This window comes from Theobroma cacao, chromosome 5, assembly GCF_053813885.1.
Source record: "Theobroma cacao isolate CCN51 chromosome 5, ASM5381388v1, whole genome shotgun sequence".
In the NCBI taxonomy this organism is placed as follows: Eukaryota; Viridiplantae; Streptophyta; class Magnoliopsida; order Malvales; family Malvaceae; genus Theobroma; species Theobroma cacao.
Window position 1 is genome coordinate 25,897,944 of NC_142643.1, and position 24,894 is coordinate 25,922,837.

Sequence of the window (24,894 nt, forward strand, 5' to 3'; positions counted from 1 at the left end):
GTATATATCTATATATATTTACTATATAGAGAGGTTTGGAATTGATATGGGATTGCATTGACTGTTGAAACTTGATTATTGTCACATGTATTTAATATGGTTTTCGTTGCAACAGGATTGGATTTTTATAGCAATGAAAATTCCCTTAATTTCATTTGCCCATAAATTTCACTACAGCGAAAATGCTTTTTTGCTATAGCGAGAAACTCTTGGGTGGATGGCTTTAACCCTTGCTCTGGATTTCGTTGCAACAGAAATGCATTCTCACTGCAGCAAGAAACTCTCGGGCTGTTGGTTCAAAATTTACCCTGAAGTTCGCTACAAAGAAAATTCATTCTCGTTGCAGCGAGATTCACTTTGCTATGCTTTCCTTGCTTGAACTTCCTAAATGTTTTAAAATGAGTTGAAAAATAGCACGTTATTGAGTTTTGTTCATAATATACAAAATTGCATTTTTTCTAAACAAGTGTATCATGTTTTCGAAAAGCTCTCCGTATCTTTTGCTTGTTCCCTTTCTATGTTCACTCACTGGGTTTATACTTACCCTTTTCAACTTCATGTTTTAGTTTTTAGATTCGAAGATTGTCACGACCCGGTACTCCCTTCGGGCCCGTGACAACCACCACAATGTCTCGATAGACATTCATTACCTGAAATGTCAACCGAAACTTTGCAAGGCTCTCGCATCAATTTTACATCTCCCCTGTACGCAACAGTTACTAAATATCATGTTTTAAGAGAATATAAACTATTTTTAAATAAAAAACAAATAAAAGTAATTTCTGCCACATAGGGGTATTTTGGTCATTTTTACTCAAAAATTTTAAAACTTTGTGAAAATACAACATACGATCAAAAAATATACATTTCTTATCTAAAAATAATTTTAGTAATCTAAATCATCCATTTAATATAAAATTTTGGCTAATCAAACTAAATAAAAATATTAAATAAAATATTTCATTTTCTTATAAAACAATATTTATAAAACTCTGCGTAAATAATTTTTGTAGCGTAAAAGCAAAATAAATTCATACATACACTAGCACACGCAACCAAGTATACAAAATATTCTACAATGACATGTGGGCTCCACAATAATCGTAAATATACAAGACTGTAGACCTTCAATTTCTAAGGATGCAAATCCAAAAGCAACCCTCGACAAAATCGGCTGTCTATAGACTGTCCTGAGCCTGAAATGGATAAAAAGAAGGGGTGAGTTTTTACAAACCTAGTGAGTAAGCAAAATTCATCTATAACATCTAAAGCCAAGTAAATAGAGACAGTTAAATCATCCCATCATAATATAGTTCATAACATTCAAAACTCATTTCAATTCCTATAAAACAATTACATTTCATCAAAATAATCATAAAGGCTTATGATTCTCTTAAAACTTGGCTTGTGCCAAAACTCATACTCGGTGACACCTTGGCCTGAGCATGCAACCGAGTCCGTTAAGGATGTTAAAACGACATATACCTATAAAACATGTTTTTACTTTTTAAATATAGTCATTCCTTGGCATTGGCTAAGTTTCATACTCATGTGGTGGTTCGGCGTGAAGTGAACTCTAAACTTATCTTAGGAGATACCCTCCGCGCCTCTTATACTAAGATAAATATAACGGGGTTTACCATGCCCTTCTAATAGGCTGGTCCACGGAAACCCGTCCACTGTAGTAAGCTAAATACATAACCCACCAAATCAATAAAATTTCGGCAGCATAACATGGCTAATATGGTACTATCCAACCTGTCAATGTAAGACAAAACAATTTATATAATTCACAAAACCACAATTTCAGCCATTCATGCTACCACAATTTCATAAGCCATCAATTCAAATCATGTATATATATATAATACGAATGTATAGCCTCCACTTACTCTATTTCGAAAATCAACATTTAGTTTCAGAATAATTTATAAATCTCATTCATTTAACCAACATTTAAAATGTAAAACATAATAATTTACAAATTAAGTGCCTTATTCTTTAAAATCTTAAAGCAAGTATAAACCACTTTAGATAAGTAAGATGAACATCTAATTACTGACAATAGTGGGAGTTTGGAATGGTAGGAGTACTCCTATTCTCGGTCCTTGGGCACAATATCTTTACCCTTATTAGAGGGCTCACCACCTATACATAATACACGACACGTAATTCAATATATTTATGCCAAACTGTTATAAAACTATTTCAAGCTCTATATGAATGCATGACATTGAATGAGAATTGTCCGAATAATCACTTAAAGACGGTGTTCTACGTGGGTTCAATTATGATCGGACTGAATTGGCATTCGACCTAACTCGCACTATGCCTTGTTTAATTAGCCAAAACATCCAATTCAACTCCAAATATTGTCATTACACTTCCAATATTCCAAATACACCAAAATACCTCAATGAGCTTAATTGTGACTTAATTCACCGTAACCGAAATTCATTTCGATTTCGATATTCGATAACATAAATCATCAATTACGAGCTAAATAACATGAAATACAACAAAATCCATCATCAACATGTCACATAATAAATTCGACCAAAGAGGGTTATTGAAGAACATGTGATTTTCTTGCTTGTTTTTCCTTCCAAACATCACAAAATGACTAAAAACACTAAGGTATTATGGAATCTAGCAAAATTCATCATCAAAACTTCTCTCTCTAGATTTGGCCAGCAAAGGTTCCCTCTTGAAAACTTGAATTTCAGCCATGGAGAATGAAAAAGAATGCATGGGAAAGGTAGATCACAAGCTAAAATTAAAAAATATTACCTTTACTTGCTTGATTCCTTGAAATCCAACAATTTCTCTTGGATTTTTCCTTCCTAGGGTTTGTTCTTCTCTTTTTCTCTTTGTTCCCTTGCTTGGCCGGCCATAAGAGTGTGAATGTGAGGGTTTTAAGTGAGTTTATATAAGCAATTAAAATAATATTAAAGCTGACACTTGTCACCTTTTAATTGGTCCATGTTTAAAAACTTAATAATTAAGCATTTCATTCCCACGACATATAATCTCTCACTTAAAAAAAATAATGAGTGAAATTCATGGGTTTGACAAGTGTCATGGTGGTGTAAAATTCTAAAATTTCCAATTTCGTCCTCATGGACTTTTAAAATAACTGTTTTGCCTCTATGTTCGAAAAAATCTCAAAATTGAAATTTTTCACTTCTCAAATTCAAATAATGCTCTAATTAATCAAATTTAGTCAAAATATCATCCAACATTCCAATTTTACCCTTAGGTGGCAAAATGACCATTTTGCCCCTACGTTATGAAAATTCCTAATTTGATTCCAAATTAATCCTCGAATTTCGAATTACCATATTAAAACATTCTAAGGTTCAATAACTCTCAAATACATCCTAAAATCTCTATTCAAACTAGTTCGAGGTTTTAATCAACTTAATTGTACCACTAGGTATGATATCGACTTTTAACGATTCTTCGAGGCATCCCAGTATGTAGATATGCTATCAAGTACATGAATGACATGACAAGTATATAATAGAGTAGGGCTTAACAAAGATAGTTGGATCTTAGGTAAAGGCATTTTTTCTTGTTCATCTTACGATAGGTTTGCCATTACACTCCATGATAGTATCCACGCTAGAGTCACTCCACTGATAGCCAAGGTCGTTTGGTATGTGTATACAGTGGTTTAAATGTAAATCACGAGAATTGTTGTAAACACCGTATGTATGGTTTGAATGATAATGTCACCATAGGTTGGCAAATGATAATATTATTTTATGAATGGTATTGTTCAGATGTCATGTTTTATTTTCGAAAGGAAATTATTTTTGAGAACAATGAATTAAGATCCTTAAAGGTAAAAGAGGGACAAGTGGTCTAATAAACAAGTTTTTATGTAAAGGCTTGCTTGGGCCTAGTGGGCCACACCTATTGGGTCCTTGCGTTCATCATGTCTTAGGAATTGGGCAATGATAATGATACCTTACACTTTTCAATGGTTTTAATATGTATTACATATTGAACGAACTAATGACAAGGAACAGTGAAGAATAAGATCATGAAGGGAATAACCTTAGTTGATGGTGATCAAGCTTGTCCACCTAGATTAGATTGTGGAACAATAAATAATTTTGGAACATTGAATGTTTTCATGGCATGATTGCCAAGATAAGATGTTTTGGTTTTGGGCTTATGGCTGAGCATTTTATTTTATGTTTAGGAAACATAGATTGATATTTTGCTAGCATGAGATGCTTAGCTTATATATATTTATATATTTACATTACATCCCATTTTATCTTGGAATTGTTCTAAATTATTTATCCTTAAGAATAACCTTGTGTATATGAAAATCAATACTAAGTCATAATGATAAGATCATTGTGAGAATATTTTTGTCACGACCCGGTACTCCCCTCGAGCTCGTGACAACCGCTGCGGTGTCTCGATAGACACTCATTACTCGGAATGTCAATCAAAACCCCATAAGACTTTAATATCAGTTCTTTAGTTTCCCCTATGAGGAATCGTTGCCAAATATCACGTTCTAAAAGATTTTAAACTATTTCCAACTTAAAACAATAAAAAATAATTTTCGTCTCACAAGGATATTTTGATCATTTTTCTCGAAAATTTCGATACCAACTAATAATGTAATATATAAATGCAGAACATATATTTCAAAATCAAAAATAAATTTAAAATGTCTAAAACATTCGTTTAAAGTGAAATTATGACTGTTAGAATAAAATAAAAATATTAAGCAAAATATTCTATTTTTTTATAAAATAATATTTTTAGAACACTGCATATATAATTTTTACAGTGTAAAAGCAAAATAAATTCTTACATACAGTAGTACAAATAATTAGAGTATGAAATTTAATTTACAGTGACATGTGGACCCCCAAATGACAAAAATGAACGAAGACTGCAAACCTACAGTTTTTAAGGAAGTAAAGCCAACTGTAGCCTTTAACGATATCAGCTATCTACAGCCTATACAGAGCCTGAAATGGGTGGAAAAGAGGGTGGTGAGATTATAAAATCCCAATGAGTAAACAGACATCATCATAAACATCTAGAGTTGAGTACATGGAGACGATAAAGTAAATCATCGTAAACTGGGTCACAACTTTAGAACGCATTTCATCCAAAACACGTAACGAGGCTTATGAATTTCATAAAAACTAAGCTTGTGCCATAAATCCATCCTTGGGGACATCTTGGCCGAGGCATCCTACCGAGACCGCCAAGGCTGTTAAAAATTCACATTTCACATAAAACACATTTTTCGTTGGACATCACAACTGTTACTTGACGTTGGCTGAGTTCACCATCACGTGGTGGTTCGACGTGAAGTGAACTCAAATATCACCTCAGGAGCTACCCTACGCTCCTCTACGGCCGAGGTGAGCACATATAAATGGGGTTACTGTGCCCCTCTCATAGGCTGGTGCACGGAACCCGCCTACTGTAGTAAGCTAATAATTATCCCACCGATTAATAAAATTCAATAACATGATATGGCAATTATTGTAATTCACAGCCTTTCAAGGCAAACAAACAATCTATATTTCAATACTATTGCTAACTAGCCAATCATGCCCAATTTATCATAAGCTAATCAATTTAAACAATCAAATTGCAACAAATAACAGTCTCCGTGTACTCTATTTTTAAAAATCATTATTAATTTCAAAAAAAATTATAAATTAATTTCATTGAAACACATTTATTCAGAAAACATGAAATTTTACCTTTTTAAATCCATTTTTCCATAGAATTCATGAAATCATCTAAAAGCCACCCTAGATAATTAAAATGACAATAAGTTTACTCACAATGTCTAAAGTGCGGATTTTCGAAGTACTCTGACTATTGGTCCTCGGATGCAATTTCCTTGCCTTTATCGGAGGACTCACCACCTTGACATAGTACAAAATCGAGAAACTTACTACATTGGTACAAAATCGAAATTAAACTAATTTAGACTAATAATGCATGATATGGAATACAAAATGCACGGGTAACCATCTAAACTCGATATTGGCCTAATTCGTCTTATCACCCAATTAATTGGCCAACGAGTCCAATTTAGCTCCAAATTGCTCCATTTCTTTTCCAATACCTTAATTCACCAAACATAAGTCAAATAACCTAAAATTTGGCAAAACCATCTTCACTTTTCTTCTTAGAATTTTCGGTCAATAATGGTGCATTAACACTGTGATTTTTCCTACTATTTTTTCACACCATAATTCATCATTTTCTAACCAATTCTCTTAAAATAAAAAAATCAAATTCATCCTCACTCAATACAAGGTAGGTTCGCCCATTGATGGGTGATGGGAAAAATGAATTCTTTTCTTGTTGTTTTGTTTCTAGACATGGTAAACCAACTAAAAACACTAACATAACTTGAAATCAAATCAATCCAACATCATTCTCTCTCCATACCCATTCGACTAGCCATGAATTCACCATGAAAACATGACATTTAACCATGGAAAATGAGCAGAAATGCTTAAGGAAAATAGATTCAAGTTTAAATTGAGAAATCCTACCTTTTTCACTTGTTTTCCTTGATTTTCCACACTTTTTCTCTTGAAATTCTCCACCTAGGGTTTGTTCTTTCTTTGTTTCCCTCTTTTCCTTGCTTGGCCGAATATTTGGAAAGAAGTGAGAGGTTTTTAGGCTGATTTTTAAAGGAAATAATAAAATATTCTAAGCTTGACAAGTGTCATTTTATTATTGGTCCATTTTTAAAACTTTAAAAATTTAAACTTTTTATCTCCATCACATATATTTTCTCACTTATCCATAACATAAAAAGTCAATGGATGAATTCTATGACCATGACAAGTGTTGGGTGTGTAAAATTACCATTTTCCCCCTAGGGTGGCAAAATGACTATTTTGCCCTTATCTTCAAAAAATACCGAAATTAAAATTCTTCACTTCTCAAACTCAAATTATACCCCAAATGATCAAATCTTAGTCAAAAATTTCATCTAACTCTCACATCTTAACCTTTGGTGGCGAAATGACCATTTTGCCCCCAAATCATGAAAATTCTAATTTGACTCCAAATCGGTCCTTGAACTCCGAATCACCATTTTAAGTTATTCTGAGAATTTAAAATTTTAAATTTCACCTTAAAATCTTCATTTGATCTAGTTCGAGGCTTAATTCAACTTTGTTGTACTATTAAGTACACTACCGATCTTTTTTTACGATTTTTCGGGGCTTTCCTAGTATGCAAGCATATTATCAATCATATGAATGACATGGCAAGTATTTTATAAAGTTAGGCTTGACAATTTTTCTTTTGATTATGAATCAAAAAGGAAATTAATGAGTAGACTTAGATAAAATTAAGTCATGACTCAATGAATTCATAATAGGATTATGAACATATTTAGTCAATGAGCATTCTTAATGAAATCTTGGATCTAAATTAAGATTGCTTAGAACTAAATAACAATTGATTTTAAAGTAACAACAAGAGCCATAATAATGGAATCAAGGTCTCGTTGTGATCTAAATTAGTATTTTGATTATGACAATGGAGATTGTCAAACATATAAATTAACATATTCTCAAATATTACAATTTGAGTTGTCTTAGTAGAGACACAATCTCTAAGCGAAAGAGTTTGATATTGGATACGTTAGCAATTGACTCTAATTCTAGTGGGAGATTGTTGGTATGTTCCTTTGAGCCAATTGGATTGGTTAAGGAATATATATTGTCATTTAATGCATACTTAATCGCATAACTTTATGTGATAGAGGTTTTCCTTCATGTTAGTGCAATAATAAGGAGTTATTAAGTACTAATTGGATGAAGCCTATGGAACATAAAAGCCTCACAAGAGAATTGTGAAGTTGCTACAATTATGAGATTACTATACATTAAAGCCATGTTCCTAAAATTGTTCCTAGTCATTATGTTGTCAAGACAGGGCATTGACAATGCTCAAAGACTAGTACATGTTAAGCCTCTTTATTTGAGAAGTAAGCAATCGATCTCATAAATTGAAGTATATGGGATGTGAGGATAACATGTAGGTGCTTGTTAAAGAACAAGTTTACTGAACATGACCCACTATGAGAACTCCATTTGGCATTTCACTCAAGTGTCTATGGAATATGTTCTCATGTGATAGTCATGCAACTAGTCCTTAGATTTGAGACACCAAGTCATCTTATATGCAGAATGACATACTTTGATTTCATCTCTACAGGTCTGGAAGCGACCAAATGCCTAAACAGGGAGTTTTTGGGTATGCCATAAAGCATGCGAAGGTGAATGAGTGGTCAAGAGAGGATTCATCACCCCAAGTGATATAAGGGGATGTATCTCACTTTTTCTCAATTCTTGATTAACTTGTACAAAGTGTTTGGCCAAAGCATGATGAATTTGTGGAAAGTTAGTTTCCTAAATTCATAATGTTAGTTATGAATTATGAGAACTAATATAGAATGTTATAAATAGACACTGAGCCATCCTTTATGATATATTTGGGATATTTGATGAAAGGATCGTATTGCACTGAAAGGCTTTGTCAAATTCTTTAATTGACTCTCTAACATTTGGGTGGTCATGATGTATTGCTAGATGCAGCTCATGATATATAAATATAATTAATTATAAAATTGATATTTAATTAGGATTTATATTTATTACCAACATGTTAGAATCTTAATGGGCCAGACACATTAAGTGACATGATTAAAATTAAATAAAGATAATCAATTAAGTTGGATCTAATTAGAATAGACAAAAAAAAGTGAAAAATTAATTAAGTTCATAGAGACTTAATTAAATTAAAATACAACTATTGTATTTAGGGTTACAATTTAGTTTGGTTATATAAATATATTATGTTAGCAAATTAAAACTCTAAACTTCCAGCCACTTCTCAGCCGTTTTTAAAATAAAAAAAAATAGTTTTCTTTTTTTGACAAAAATAAGATTCGGCAAGAATTTTTGATCTTTTTGTTTTCAAAAACAAAACTTGCTAGCACAAGTAGAAAAATCTTACCTTTGAGACGGTCTTAGTCGATCACTGTGTGGATTACTGTTAGAGGTCAAACACTTGGATGGCTGAAGATTTGACAAATTCTAAAGGTGACGAAGCAAAGATTTTGATTTAATTGGCTCTTGATTACAATATCTAGAGTAAAGTATGTAACTCTTAAACTTATAAATGTTCATAATCAAATTAAAAAAATTACATGAATAACATAAACATTGATCTTTTAAGATTTGACTGTTTCTCTGATTAAATGTTAGTTTATTATTCTGCTATGTTATATTTTTAATTTCTTGATTATTTTCATGTTTGAGTATGAGATCGAATCCTAGCACCAAGATCTTGGGCAAGTTGAGAAATCTGCTCTGAAATTGATGGTCCTAAGAAAGTTATTGCTTAGTGTTAGTTTCGTTTATACCTATAGGAAAGTAATGCTTTCGCAAACCCATTGGAAAAATTAGGCATTGATCGTAGTGATATGTTCTTTGTGTGCTGGTAAAATCGTATGTGCAGCTTCATTATGGTGCCTCGGTATGACTGTGGCAATATTGGTATTTTCTATGACGTTCTATATGTCAGGTGGGCAGGCTGTTTCGAATGTATTATTTTTGACTTAGTCTACAGGTTTCAGTTCGCAGGGCGTTTTGTATCAGATTATTGTATTTTTTATCTCATGCGAACAAGGTGCGTAAGCCGTTAAGCTTTTAATCAATACATATAATCTATTGACTGAGCCAAAAAAAGAATATGTAAATAAAACGATACTGTAGTCTTGTTGCTATGGGAAACTCCAATGCTTTGTCGAATATGTTGAAAAAGTTTTTACATCTTAGCTTTTCGTTTCTCAGCTATCTTGTTCTTTTTCTCATGCTTCTCGGGTTCAATCAATTGAAACAATAAAAGAATGCATGGCTGGTCAAAATAAGATTTGAATACTGGCGTTGTATTGCTTGTTATGGGATACCTAGACCTTGTTTAGGTGGGAAATAAACTAATCGTATGTTCTTTTTTTTTTTTTCTGTCACTTTATTGAGATGAAAAAGAATATGATATTAATTTGAAATTTTCAACAGATGGCCGAAAACAAAGAATTTGTATAAGACCATATCTTGCACAAATGGAACATGTCCGCAAAGGGCGGCGACTTTGAGATTTTACGTCAAACAAAACTAAAATCCAGTTAGTAACCCGACGAAATGTATGAAAGAGTTCTCTAGGAAAAGTAATTGTGGCAATCCTATTACCATGTTGGAACTTAGACTTGACCCTGGCTGGTCAACCAAGTGGACTTTTACTTCTTAACGATTTCATTTCAATGCAAAAAGTTTTATTTTTTGGCGTTTTACATTAGCAATAAAAATAATTTGAATCAAATATTTCATTCTATTTCGTGAACCAAATATGTTATTAATGCATAAAAATTTGTTTAAATTTTGTTTAAAGAATTAAAGATATTTATCAATCTAATAATTTAAATTTTAATTAAATATTTTTTAAAATAAAACTTTAGGAACTTGATTTGTAAAATCAATCTTAAATTTTCTCTTACCTTCATTGATATGCTTATGATCAGCCTCGCTGGACAACTAGATGCTTATTCAATGGAAGTAACGTTTGATCAAATCACTTTGGCTATATATATTTATATATATATATATATATATATATATATATATTTGCATGAAAGAGGGACGAGAACAAAGTGGAAATTCAGCTTCCCAATAGATACTCTGTTGGTTGAAAATTTGTATCATTGAATGGAGACTGGATCTGAGATTTTATGATCCAGACTTCCTACTTTCCTCTTAATAAATTATAATCAAATATAGCCTTGGGTTGACCTTTTAAACGTATAGAGTCTGGATTTGAGCAGATTTTGTTTGTTTCGTTCAATGACAAACTTGGCCAGCCTGCACGCCATACCACACTGAATAGTTCCAGTCCAAGATACAAAATAGATTAAACAATATCCCCCCAATTCAAAGACAATTATTTCTATAGAAATTAAGTAACAATATCCAGTAACTCCAGGTCTCTAGACAATAGTGGTCAGCTTTTGTGTATGCCTGCTGGAAACATATTTCATTTCAAAATTAGAAAAAATTGAAAAGCAAAGAAATTGTAGGAGCTTACGAACTGGTCTAATGAATGGATTGAGAGAAGAGGTGCATTCATGTGCCGCTGCATGAAAAGGCGGCCTCTATATATGTTTGAGACTAGAGAGAGGGAGTTTTGCCATTGTCTAAAAAGGCAAAGAGACACCAAGTAGTTTTGAGGCAAAGAGAATGGAGAAAATGAAGGTTGAAGTCACCTCAAGAAAGACGATCAAACCCTCCATTCCAACCCCTCACCATCTCAGAACTTTCAATCTATCTCTTTTAGATCAAGATGTTCCTGCAATTCATTATGGGTCTGTCGTATTTTTCTATCCCTCAGACAATACGGCTCGCAGTAGTATATCACAAAAGTCTCAGTCCCTCAAAAACTCGCTGTCCAGAATCCTACTTCATTTCTACCCGCTTGCTGGTCAGGTCAAGGATGCGGTAACCATTGAGTGCAATGATCAAGGGGCTTGTTTCATAGAAGCTAGAACGGGGTGCCAACTCAATGATTTTCTCACCCATCCTGACCCTGGTTTTCTTAAGGAATTGGTCCCATCAACCGATCCCAAAGCCATCCGGTCGACCTTGGCCTGTATCTTGCTTGTTCAACTCACCAGCTTTACATGTGGAGGAACCGCTGTTGCAGTCTGCGTCTCCCACAAATTCGCTGATGCATCGTCTTTGTGTACCTTCATTCAGAGCTGGACTGCCATGAGCAGCCGTGAATATGGCAGAGTAGTCGTGCCAAAATTGGTTGGGGCGTCTTTGCTACCGCCTATACATAAACTCATCACATCCACTCCTCCGCCCACAACTCGAAACTGCGCAACAAAGAGGTTTGTTTTCCATAAATCACAAATAGCAAATCTCAAAGCCAAAGTTGCTGCCACCATGGGGAAGCAGCAGCGTCCCGCAAACGTAGAAATCGTGTTGGCAATCGTATTGAGATGCGCATCTGCTGCTTCGCAATCAAAATATGGGTCCTCCAGGCAGTCTGCCTTGCTCAACGTTGTAAATCTGCGTAAAAGAATGGTTCCGCCTTTACCTGGAAATACTATAGGAAATCTGATTTGGACATATCCAGTGCTGTTCCAAGAGAGTGATGTGCAACTCCATCAAATAGTTGCTAAGATGAAGGACGCCTTTACCAACGTTTGCAATGACAAGTTGAAAACAATTAAAAGCAAGAAAGGTCACACAGAAGTTCAGGAGTCTCGTAAACAGATTGCACAGCTCCTGAATGGCAAATTAGTTGACACGAACACCTACACTTGTACGAACTTGTGCAGCTATCCATTGCATGAAATGGATTTTGGATGGGGAAAGCCATTATGGGTCACTAGTCCAAGTAATTTCAAGAACTTGATTGTGTTGCTAGATTCCAAATGGGGAGACATAGAAGCTTGGGTGACCTTGGACGAGCTAGAAATGGCCACATTTGAGCGTGACCAAGAGTTACTTGCAGTTGCTTCCTCAAATCCTAGTGCCCTTGTTAGTTACAGCCGCATGTGATCCATGTCCATAGCCAAGTATCTCTTGTGTGTGTGTGGCATTGGTTATGGCATCAGACATCAGTGAATAAAAAAAAAAAAAGAAAACCATATATATGAATATGTATTTTGTTTTTTGGTATTTTCTTTTCACTTTTATTTTTTTGAGTTATGTAAGAGGTAGGAAAAATAAAACTCGAAGAATAAAGATCTGCATGCCTCTTAAAATTTACCTTAACCTTTTGGTGGTTCTTCATTCACAGAAAGTTTATTGCCAACCCTATTGTTTAATTCTGAATCTGCATTTCCTTTTTCCATTTGCTTTCCTCCCTTTGTTTGCCTTCCTAAGCCTTTCTTCCTCCTACTTTGCTCTGTCTCTGTGATGAGGCACTTTTTAAGCTTTCTAGGCTTTTCCATTGCTTTTATTTTAGCTTTTAGTTGGGAAAGGGAGTGTAGTCATCGTCTGAGGATGGTTTCCTTACATTTGTTGTAAGGAGCTCCTTTGGTTTGATGCAGCTTTTAGTTGGGGAAGGGAGAAAAAAACATTGTTTCAGCGGAAAAAGCCTAGAAAGCTTAAAAAATGCCTCATCACAGAGACAAGGCAAAGTAGGAGGAAGAAAGGCTTGGGAAGGCAAACAAAGCGAGGAAAGCAAATGGAAAAAGGAAATGCAGATTTAGAATTAAACAATAGGGTTGGCAATAAACTTTCTGTGAATGAAGAACCACCAACATCTCCCACGATAGCTTACTTTCCAACAAGAATTTCAGAAGGAGGAATTCAATTCTTATCAAGGAGGCAGAGAACACTTGAAATTTGCTCACTACTTGGTCTTGTTCTCGATGAAGATAGAGAAACAGCTATTAATCACTTTTTCAGTACAATGGAAGAGTGCAACAAGGAGTTCATTTCATAACCCACGTGCCATCTTTAGCGTGTTTACACTTTTTTTATGATTAATATTATATCATGGAATGTCAGGGGACTTGGTTCAAGAGTCAGAAAGAGAGTAGTACAGAGACTTGTCAACTCTAGGAAGCCAGAAATGATTTTCCTGTAGGAAACTAAGAAAAGCAAAGTCAAGCCTGGCGAACTCTGTTAAACTTTCAAAAAAATAAGTGAAGAAAAATGAAGGAGAGTAGAGAGAATGATTAAGAGCAGTAAGATGAAGATAAAAAACAGAACTATTTTTCATTCATATCAGTTTGCTACTTAAGCAAGTACAGAAAACATAATAGAAACTGATAACTACCCACTAAGTTGTGAGACCCTGTCAAGCTCGATTAAAAGACGGTATTGTATCGAGTGGTACAATTAAGTTAAATCGAGCCTTGAACTAGTTCAAATAGAAATTCTAAGAGGAATTTGAAAATTTTAAAACCAACAGAATGGTTTAGAATAGTGATTTGGAGTTCAAGGTCCAGTTTGGAGTCCATCAAAAAATTGACCGATTAGGGACAAAACGGTCATTTTACCATTTGATGATAAAATGGAGATTTTTAGCCAAGATTTGATCACATTTGACCAAGAATAATTATATGAAATATAATTATGATTATTGGAGTATAAAATGATGTTTAGTAGTGAAAAATTTTGATTCTCGGTATTTATAGAGCACAAGGGCAAAATGGTAATTTTGCCACTAGTGGACTAAACGAAAATTTTTTTTTAAACAATTTTTGCCCCATTTAGTTAATATTGATCAATATTAGTGTTATTTTAGGTTGAAAAGTAGAAATAATGAGATTCCGGTACATGTCAGAGTATAAGGGCAAAATCGTAATTTTTTTGTCTCGGGGGCAAATCAGTAAAATTTTCGGCCCAGCACTTGTCAAGACCAAGGGATTTTAATTGTGGTAGGATTGGATAAATACCAGAATATTTGTGGTGGAAAATTAAGAAGAAAAAGTCAAAAAGTTAAAAATTTGGCCAATAAGCATGTGACACATGGCATGCTTGATTATTTTATTATTTTCTATAGAAATCAGCCCATTAAATCCCCAATTCCCTCACCATATTCGGCCTAGACATCCAGCAACCAGAAAAAAGGAAGAACAAAAGGAAAAACAAGAAAACCTAGGTGGAAATTCAAAGAAAAAGTGAAGAAATCAAGGAAACAAGCTAGGTAAGTTAAAATTTCTTTAATTCTCCTTGATACCTAGCTTACCCATGCTTTTGTTCTTGATTTCCATGGTTGAATATTGAGTTATCATGATGAATTCAATTCTGAAAAATGGGTATGGAAGAGGAATTGTTGTTGGAATAATTTGATTTTAGACTATGTTAGTGTTTAGGGATAGTTAAGCATGGTTATGAACAAAAACACAAAAGAAATATTCAATTTCTCTAGGGTTCCTTGTTGGCTGAACCATGAGGGCTGAATATCAATGGGGTATTGTTTTTATTTCAAGGAAAATGGCATGGAAAATGATGAAGTAAGGTGAAACGGTTATGTAGAAAAAGATTCGATGCTAGTACACCAAATGACCAAATTTTTTTCTATAAGGAATTGTGAGGGTTCTAATGCTGAATTTGGCTTTATTTAAATGTATGTGGTAAATTAAGGTATTAGAGGAGAAATGAATTAATTTGGAGGTGATTTGGACACAATCGCCGATTAATCGGGTGATCGGTCAAATTTAATCGATACCGTGATTAAGCGGTAATCAGACATATTTTTGCATTACATATCAAGCATTAGTAGTTTAAATTAATTTATATCAATTTAGGGACAATATAGTAAATTCCTCGACTTTGTTATTTGTCAAGGTGGTGAGACGTCCGGAAAAGGCAAAGGAATTACGCCTGAGGACTATTAGTCAGAGTTCACCCAGAATCCGAATTTTCAACACCTGTGAGTGGACTGCCTATCAAAATTGTTTTGGGAATATGACTATTTTGAACAAAGTGTTTGAATGATTTTATGAAATTTTTCATGAAAATGAATGCCTTGGGAACAAGCTTTTAAGAAAAGGTTTATGTTATGAAATGTGGTTATTATGGATTTCTATGTGGCTGCATTATGTTGATATACATATATGCTTGAATATAATATTGTGTAATTATGTTGACTCGGCTATGTGCGAGTAGGGAGTGTGCATAAGCCGAGGATGACCCGGTTATGTGCGAGTAGGGAGTGCGCATAATCCGGTGATGACCCAGCCATGTGCGAGTAGGGAGTGCGCATGAGCTGGTGATGATGATGATAATGAGCTGGTGATGATGATGATGGGTTGATGAGATGATGATGATGGGTATATACGTATATATATATATACATATGTAAATGTGTGTGATATAGCAAATTGATGGACAATGATTTATGGTTGTAATGTACGTAAAATTTGACACATTATACTTTGAGAATTTTCATGAATGTTAGGTTGATTTTATTAGTTTAGCAGGATGGCTATTGTTGAGTGAGGAAAAATGTTTCTCTTGTTGCTTTGTTTTCACTGCATCGAAATTCATGCTCGCTGTAGCGAAAAACTCTGGGGTTTGGAGGGGTTTTAAATAGGAATGAACTAAATTGCATTGTTTGAAACAAGTGCATCATGATTTTAAATTTTTCCTAATTGTTGCTTGTTCCCTTCCTTGTTCACTCACTGGGTTTATACTCACCATTTTCAAATTCATGTTTTCAGATCACGAGGTAGCCGATAATTAGGACGAGGTGTCCTTGTAGATCTGTGTACATCTTCTGGTAGGTGTCTCGGCATTCGGTAGCTGTATATCCATCCGAGTCACTCCGCTGGAGGTCGAGTATTATTTTGTTATGTATAGATGAACTTAAATGTAAATTTTAAAAGAGTAATGCCAGTACGAGTTGGCAATGTGTATCACTATTTTGACTCAAAGTCATGAAATACGACTTAGTGATAATAAATAGAATCATAAGTAAAATAAATAATAGGCTTGCTTGGATTTAGTGGATTATGTCCATTGGACCCATGCGCCGGTCATGACCCGGAATTTGGGTCGTGACAGTATTGGTATCAGAGCCCTAGGTTTGTCTAGGTCCTAGAACTTCCTTTTTGTTAGTCCAGCGGAGAGTCGGGTCTTTATGTGGGAACTTCAGTTGTAAAGTGTGAACCGCGGCACATTTTACAACCAAATGACCGCATAGATTCCCTATCTTAGAAACCACCTGTTGCTTTAAGTATGATTATAATATGTGTTTAATAACAGGCGTTTGCTTTTGTCTAGGTAAGAATGCCGCCTAAGACACGAGCCGCCTCAAGACGGGCAGGGGAGCAAGATGTTCCCATTGAGATGGCAGATAGACCACGGGCATCCACCCAGAGAGGCCGAGGTAGACGTGGCAGGGTCACTAGGCCGGTGGGGTTGGATACGCCTGTGAGTAGGCAAGAAGAGGGACAGTCCTCAGGTGATGTAGATAGACACCCAGCTAGGGGTATTACTATTGAGGATTTGGCGGCAGGCCTACAGGGAGTTAACCGGGTTGTAGAGATGATGGCGACCCGCATGGAAGATATACAAAGGGTAGTAGAGGGGAGACCTACAGTACAAGAATCCCCTAGCTCCCAAGGACAGGCCGATCACCAACATCATGAGGAGGAGAGGGGACATCTAGATATTTCTCTTCCTGACTTTCTCAAGCTTAAGCCTCCAACATTTTCAGGGTCTGATGCATCGGAGAAACCCCAGGTTTTCTTGGATAAGATGGAGAAAATTTGTAAAGCCTTGGGATGTTCTAGTGTTCGGTCAGTTGAGCTAGCCGCTTTCCAATTAGAGGATGTGGCGCAGGAATGGTATAGCTCTTTATGTAGAGGCAGACCGACTAATGCAACACCGTTGGCTTGGAGTGAGTTCAGTGTAGCCTTCTTAGATCGATTCTTACCACTCAGTGTGCGTAATGCTAGAGCTAGAGAGTTTGAGACTTTGGTACAGACTTCAAGCATGACGGTGTCTGAGTATGACATCAAGTTCACGCAGCTAGCTCGTTATGCGCCCTATCTCGTTTCTACTGAGGAGATGAAGATTCAGAGATTTGTGGATGGGTTAGTGGAGCCATTATTTAGGGCTGTGGCATCCCGAGATTTCACTACCTATTCTGCAGCAGTGGATCGTGCTCAACGCATCGAGATGAGGACCAATGAGAGTAGGGCTGCGAGAGATAGAGCAAAAAGGGGCAAGACAGAGGGTTATCAGGGCCGTAGAGATTTCAGCAGTGGTGGTTCATCTTCTAGCCGTCAGGGTCCACAGAGGGACTCACGGTTACCGCAGCAGGGGAGTGACGCACCTGGTGCTAATATTAGGGTGGGACAGAGAACCTTCAATTCTAGGAGGCAGCAAGATTCTAGACAGAGTAGTCAAGTCATTCGCTCTTGTGATACTTGTGGGAGACGACATAGTGGACGGTGCTTCCTTACTACAAAAACTTGTTACGGGTGCGGTCAACCTGGGCATATTAGGAGGGATTGTCCGATGGCACATCAATCACCAGATTCTGCTCGTGGTTCCACTCAGCCAGCTTCATCTGCTCCGTCAGTTGCTGTCTCATCTGGCCGGGAGGTTAGTGGATCGAGAGGTAGAGGTGCGGGTACTTCCTCTCAAGGCAGACCATCTGGGTCCGGACATCAAAGTTCTATTGGTAGAGGCCAAGCGAGGGTGTTTGCTTTAACACAGCAGGAGGCTCAAACATCCAATGCCGTGGTCTCAGGTATTCTCTCCGTTTGTAATATGAATGCTCGAGTACTATTTGATCCTGGTGCTACCCATTCTTTTATCTCTCCATGTTTTGCATCTCGGTTGGGTAGAGGTCGTGTTAGGAGAGAGGAACAATTAGTGGTGTCTACTCCTTTAAAGGAGATATTTGTGGCCGAGTGGGAATATGAGTCTTGTGTAGTGCGAGTCAAGGATAAAGACACTTCGGTGAATCTAGTGGTGCTAGACACCTTAGACTTTGATGTAATCTTGGGGATGAATTGGTTATCACCCTGTCATGCTAGTGTGGACTGCTATCATAAATTGGTTAGATTTGATTTCCCCGGTGAACCATCATTTAGTATTCAAGGGGATAGGAGTAATGCTCCAACCAATTTGATATCGGTCATATCTGCCAGAAGATTATTACGACAGGGTTGTATAGGTTACTTGGCTGTTGTAAAGGATAGTCAGGCAAAGATTGGAGATGTAACTCAAGTGTCGGTGGTGAAGGAGTTCGTGGATGTATTTCCTGAAGAGCTACCAGGTTTGCCTCCTGAACGGGAGGTTGAGTTTTGCATAGATTTGATTCCCGACACTAGACCTATATCCATACCCCCATATAGAATGGCACCTGCAGAGCTTAAAGAGCTTAAGGATCAGTTGGAGGATTTGTTGGATAAAGGTTTCATACGACCTAGTGTATCCCCATGGGGAGCACCAGTGTTATTTGTGAAGAAGAAAGATGGGTCACTTAGGCTGTGCATTGATTATCGACAGCTTAATAAAGTGACGGTGAAGAATAAATATCCTCTCCCAAGGATAGATGATTTATTTGATCAACTACAAGGAGCACAATGTTTTTCTAAGATAGATCTGCGATCTGGGTACCATCAGTTGAGAATCCGGAACGAAGATATACCCAAGACCGCATTTCGAACAAGATATGGGCACTATGAGTTCTTAGTGATGTCATTTGGGCTCACGAATGCTCCTGCAGCCTTTATGGATTTGATGAACCGAGTGTTCAAACCTTATTTGGATAAGTTTGTAGTGGTGTTTATTGATGATATTTTGATATATTCAAAGAGTCGAGAGGAGCATGAGCAGCATCTTAAGATAGTGCTCCAAATTTTGAGAGAACATCGATTGTATGCTAAGTTCTCCAAGTGTGAGTTTTGGCTCGAAAGTGTTGCATTCTTGGGGCATGTGGTATCTAAGGAGGGGATACGAGTTGATACAAAGAAAATTGAAGCAGTGGAAAAATGGCCAAGGCCAACATCAGTTACGGAGATTAGAAGCTTTGTGGGTTTAGCTGGCTATTATCGTCGCTTTGTGAAAGACTTCTCCAAAATAGTTGCCCCTTTGACTAAGCTGACACGTAAAGATACAAAATTTGAGTGGTCTGATGCTTGTGAGAATAGTTTTGAGAAGCTTAAGGCATGTCTCACCACAGCTCCAGTGTTAAGCCTGCCGCAAGGCACAGGGGGTTACACGGTGTTTTGTGATGCATCGGGGGTTGGTTTAGGATGTGTATTGATGCAACATGGGAAGGTGATTGCGTATGCATCTAGGCAACTTAAAAGGCATGAGCAGAATTACCCCATACACGATTTGGAAATGGCAGCAATCGTGTTTGCCTTAAAGATTTGGAGACATTACTTGTATGGTGAGACTTGCGAGATATACACGGACCACAAAAGTCTGAAGTATATATTTCAGCAGAGGGATCTTAACTTACGGCAACGTAGATGGATGGAGTTGCTAAAGGATTATGATTGTACTATTCTTTATCATCCCGGTAAGGCCAATGTAGTGGCGGATGCCTTGAGTCGAAAATCAATGGGAAGCTTGGCACATATTTCCATTGGTAGGAGATCTTTGGTTAGAGAGATCCATAGTTTGGGAGACATAGGTGTGCGTTTGGAAGTTGCGGAGACAAATGCTTTGTTAGCACACTTTAGAGTGAGGCCTATTTTAATGGACAGGATTAAAGAAGCACAAAGTAAAGATGAATTTGTGATTAAGGCCTTAGAGGATCCTCAGGGTAGGAAAGGAAAAATGTTTACTAAAGGCACAGATGGAGTGTTGAGGTATGGAACCAGACTTTATGTGCCTGATGGTGACGGGTTGAGGAGAGAAATATTAGAGGAAGCTCACATGGCAGCTTATGTGGTACATCCAGGGGCTACAAAAATGTATCAAGATTTGAAAGAGGTGTATTGGTGGGAAGGACTTAAGAGAGATGTAGCTGAGTTTGTCTCCAAGTGCCTAGTTTGTCAGCAAGTTAAGGCCGAGCATCAAAAGCCTGCAGGGCTACTACAGCCATTACCAGTACCCGAGTGGAAGTGGGAACATATTGCTATGGACTTTGTAACGGGTTTGCCTCGAACCAGTGGGGGATATGATTCAATTTGGATAGTAGTGGACCGGTTAACAAAGTCAGCTCATTTTCTTCCGGTTAAGACTACTTATGGGGCTGCCCAATATGCTCGAGTTTATGTGGATGAGATAGTGCGACTACATGGTATTCCCATTTCTATAGTATCTGACAGAGGAGCTCAGTTTACTAGTAGGTTTTGGGGAAAGTTGCAAGAAGCATTGGGCACTAAGTTGGATTTCAGCACAGCTTTCCACCCTCAGACTGATGGACAATCTGAACGGACCATACAGACATTGGAGGATATGTTGAGGGCTTGTGTGATAGACCTTGGTGTCAGGTGGGAACAATATTTACCCTTAGTGGAATTTGCCTACAACAACAGTTTCCAAACTAGCATCCAAATGGCACCATTTGAGGCCTTATATGGACGAAGATGTAGGTCACCCATTGGATGGCTAGAGGTGGGAGAAAGGAAACTTTTGGGGCCTGAATTGGTGCAGGATGCAACCGAGAAAATACACATGATCCGTCAAAGGATGTTAACAGCACAAAGTAGACAGAAATCATATGCTGATAACCGACGGAGAGACTTGGAGTTCCAAGTAGGAGATCATGTATTTTTGAAAGTTTCGCCAACTAAAGGGATAATGAGGTTTGGCAAGAAAGGGAAGTTAAGTCCTCGGTATATAGGGCCATTCGAGATCTTAGAAAAGGTTGGAGCGGTGGCTTATCGTTTGGCATTACCACCAGACCTCTCTAATATTCATCCCGTGTTTCATGTATCCATGCTTAGGAAGTACAACCCAGATCCATCACATGTAATACGGTATGAAACAATTCAGTTGCAAGATGATCTAACCTATGAGGAACAACCGGTAGCTATCCTTGATAGGCAAGTTAAAAAGCTCCGTTCAAAGGATGTAGCCTCAGTGAAAGTGTTGTGGCGGAATCACACTAGCGAGGAGGTAACGTGGGAAGCTGAGGATGAGATGCGGACAAAGCATCCACACCTCTTCGATATGTAAAGGTAAGCCACTCTACATTGAATTTAAATTCGGGGACCGAATTTTTATTAGTGGGGGAGAATGTGAGACCCTGTCAAGCTCGATTAAAAGACGGTATTGTATCGAGTGGTACAATTAAGTTAAATCGAGCCTTGAACTAGTTCAAATAGAAATTCTAAGAGGAATTTGAAAATTTTAAAACCAACAGAATGGTTTAGAATAGTGATTTGGAGTTCAAGGTCCAGTTTGGAGTCCATCAGAAAATTGACCGATTAGGGACAAAACGGTCATTTTACCATTTGATGATAAAATGGAGATTTTTAGCCAAGATTTGATCACATTTGACCAAGAATAATTATATGAAATATAATTATGATTATTGGAGTATAAAATGATGTTTAGTAGTGAAAAATTTTGATTCTCGGTATTTATAGAGCACAAGGGCAAAATGGTAATTTTGCCACTAGTGGACTAAACGAAAATTTTTTTTTAAACAATTTTTGCCCCATTTAGTTAATATTGATCAATATTAGTGTTATTTTAGGTTGAAAAGTAGAAATAATGAGATTCCGGTACATTTCAGAGTATAAGGGCAAAATCGTAATTTTTTTGTCTCGGGGGCAAATCAGTAAAATTTTCGACCCAGCACTTGTCAAGACCAAGGGATTTTAATTGTGGTAGGATTGGATAAATACCAGAATATTTGTGGTGGAAAATTAAGAAGAAAAAGTCAAAAAGTTAAAAATTTGGCCAATAAGCATGTGACACATGGCATGCTTGATTATTTTATTATTTTCTATAGAAATCAGCCCATTAAATCCCCAATTCCCTCACCATATTCGGCCTAGACATCCAGCAACCAGAAAAAAGGAAGAACAAAAGGAAAAACAAGAAAACCTAGGTGGAAATTCAAAGAAAAAGTGAAGAAATCAAGGAAACAAGCTAGGTAAGTTAAAATTTCTTTAATTCTCCTTGATACCTAGCTTACCCATGCTTTTGTTCTTGATTTCCATGGTTGAATATTGAGTTATCATGATGAATTCAATTCTGAAAAATGGGTATGGAAGAGGAATTGTTGTTGGAATAATTTGATTTTAGACTATGTTAGTGTTTAGGGATAGTTAAGCATGGTTATGAACAAAAACACAAAAGAAATATTCAATTTCTCTAGGGTTCCTTGTTGGCTGAACCATGAGGGCTGAATATCAATGGGGTATTGTTTTTATTTCAAGGAAAATGGCATGGAAAATGATGAAGTAAGGTGAAACGGTTATGTAGAAAAAGATTCGATGCTAGTACACCAAATGACCAAATTTTTTTCTATAAGGAATTGTGAGGGTTCTAATGCTGAATTTGGCTTTATTTAAATGTATGTGGTAAATTAAGGTATTAGAGGAGAAATGAATTAATTTGGAGGTGATTTGGACACAATCGCCGATTAATCGGGTGATCGGTCAAATTTAATCGATACCGTGATTAAGCGGTAATCAGACATATTTTTGCATTACATATCAAGCATTAGTAGTTTAAATTAATTTATATCAATTTAGGGACAATATAGTAAATTCCTCGACTTTGTTATTTGTCAAGGTGGTGAGACGTCCGGAAAAGGCAAAGGAATTACGCTTGAGGACTATTAGTCAGAGTTCACCCAGAATCCGAATTTTCAACACCTGTGAGTGGACTGCCTATCAAAATTGTTTTGGGAATATGACTATTTTGAACAAAGTGTTTGAATGATTTTATGAAATTTTTCATGAAAATGAATGCCTTGGGAACAAGCTTTTAAGAAAAGGTTTATGTTATGAAATGTGGTTATTATGGATTTCTATGTGGCTGCATTATGTTGATATACATATATGCTTGAATATAATATTGTGTAATTATGTTGACTCGGCTATGTGCGAGTAGGGAGTGTGCATAAGCCGAGGATGACCCGGTTATGTGCGAGTAGGGAGTGCGCATAATCCGGTGATGACCCAGCCATGTGCGAGTAGGGAGTGCGCATGAGCTGGTGATGATGATGATGATGAGCTGGTGATGATGATGATGGGTTGATGAGATGATGATGATGGGTATATACGTATATATATATATACATATGTAAATGTGTGTGATATAGCAAATTGATGGACAATGATTTATGGTTGTAATGTACGTAAAATTTGACACATTATACTTTGAGAATTTTCATGAATGTTAGGTTGATTTTATTAGTTTAGCAGGATGGCTATTGTTGAGTGAGGAAAAATGTTTCTCTTGTTGCTTTGTTTTCACTGCATCGAAATTCATGCTCGCTGTAGCGAAAAACTCTGGGGTTTGGAGGGGTTTTAAATAGGAATGAACTAAATTGCATTGTTTGAAACAAGTGCATCATGATTTTAAATTTTTCCTAATTGTTGCTTGTTCCCTTCCTTGTTCACTCACTGGGTTTATACTCACCATTTTCAAATTCATGTTTTCAGATCACGAGGTAGCCGATAATTAGGACGAGGTGTCCTTGTAGATCTGTGTACATCTTCTGGTAGGTGTCTCGGCATTCGGTAGCTGTATATCCATCCGAGTCACTCCGCTGGAGGTCGAGTATTATTTTGTTATGTATAGATGAACTTAAATGTAAATTTTAAAAGAGTAATGCCAGTACGAGTTGGCAATGTGTATCACTATTTTGACTCAAAGTCATGAAATACGACTTAGTGATAATAAATAGAATCATAAGTAAAATAAATAATAGGCTTGCTTGGATTTAGTGGATTATGTCCATTGGACCCATGCGCCGGTCATGACCCGGAATTTGGGTCGTGACATAAGTGAACTCAATAGATAACTGATCCATAATTCTAAATAGTAGACTAACAAGTGTCAAGTAAGATAACCAACAATAACTGACTGCAACATAAGAAAATAAGACTAAACTTAACTGAGTCTTATGCCTCAGCATGTAGTGTTTGCTGGCTGCTCAGATAAACACTGTTAACAACTAAAAAGATGCATTCCAACTTCAACACACCTCCTTGGAATGTATCTCACACACACCAAGCATAGTCCTGAGATAAACAAATCTTTCCTTACTCAAACTCTTGGTTAGAATATCTGCTAGCTGTTCAGAAGAATTGCAGTGATACACAGCAATTTCTTTTTCTTTGATGGCATCTCGAATGGCATGATATTTCACCCTTATGTGTTTTGTTCTCCCATGATGCACTGGATTGTTGGCAAT

At 36.5% G+C, this 24,894-nt stretch overlaps 1 long non-coding RNA gene and 1 pseudogene across 1 annotated transcript; both read left to right on the plus strand.

Moving 5' to 3' along the window:
• Nucleotides 1–11,088: 11,088 nt before the first annotated feature.
• LOC18598588 (cocaine synthase pseudogene) lies at nt 11,089–12,860 on the plus strand (annotated as a pseudogene).
• A 9,673-nt stretch (nt 12,861–22,533) lies between these two features.
• Nucleotides 22,534–24,312, plus strand: LOC148762511 (uncharacterized). Its single transcript, XR_016026229.1, has 3 exons — nt 22,534–22,620; nt 23,265–23,349; nt 24,140–24,312. It is a non-coding gene; the product is annotated as an uncharacterized LOC148762511 (long non-coding RNA).
• Nucleotides 24,313–24,894: the final 582 nt, after the last annotated feature.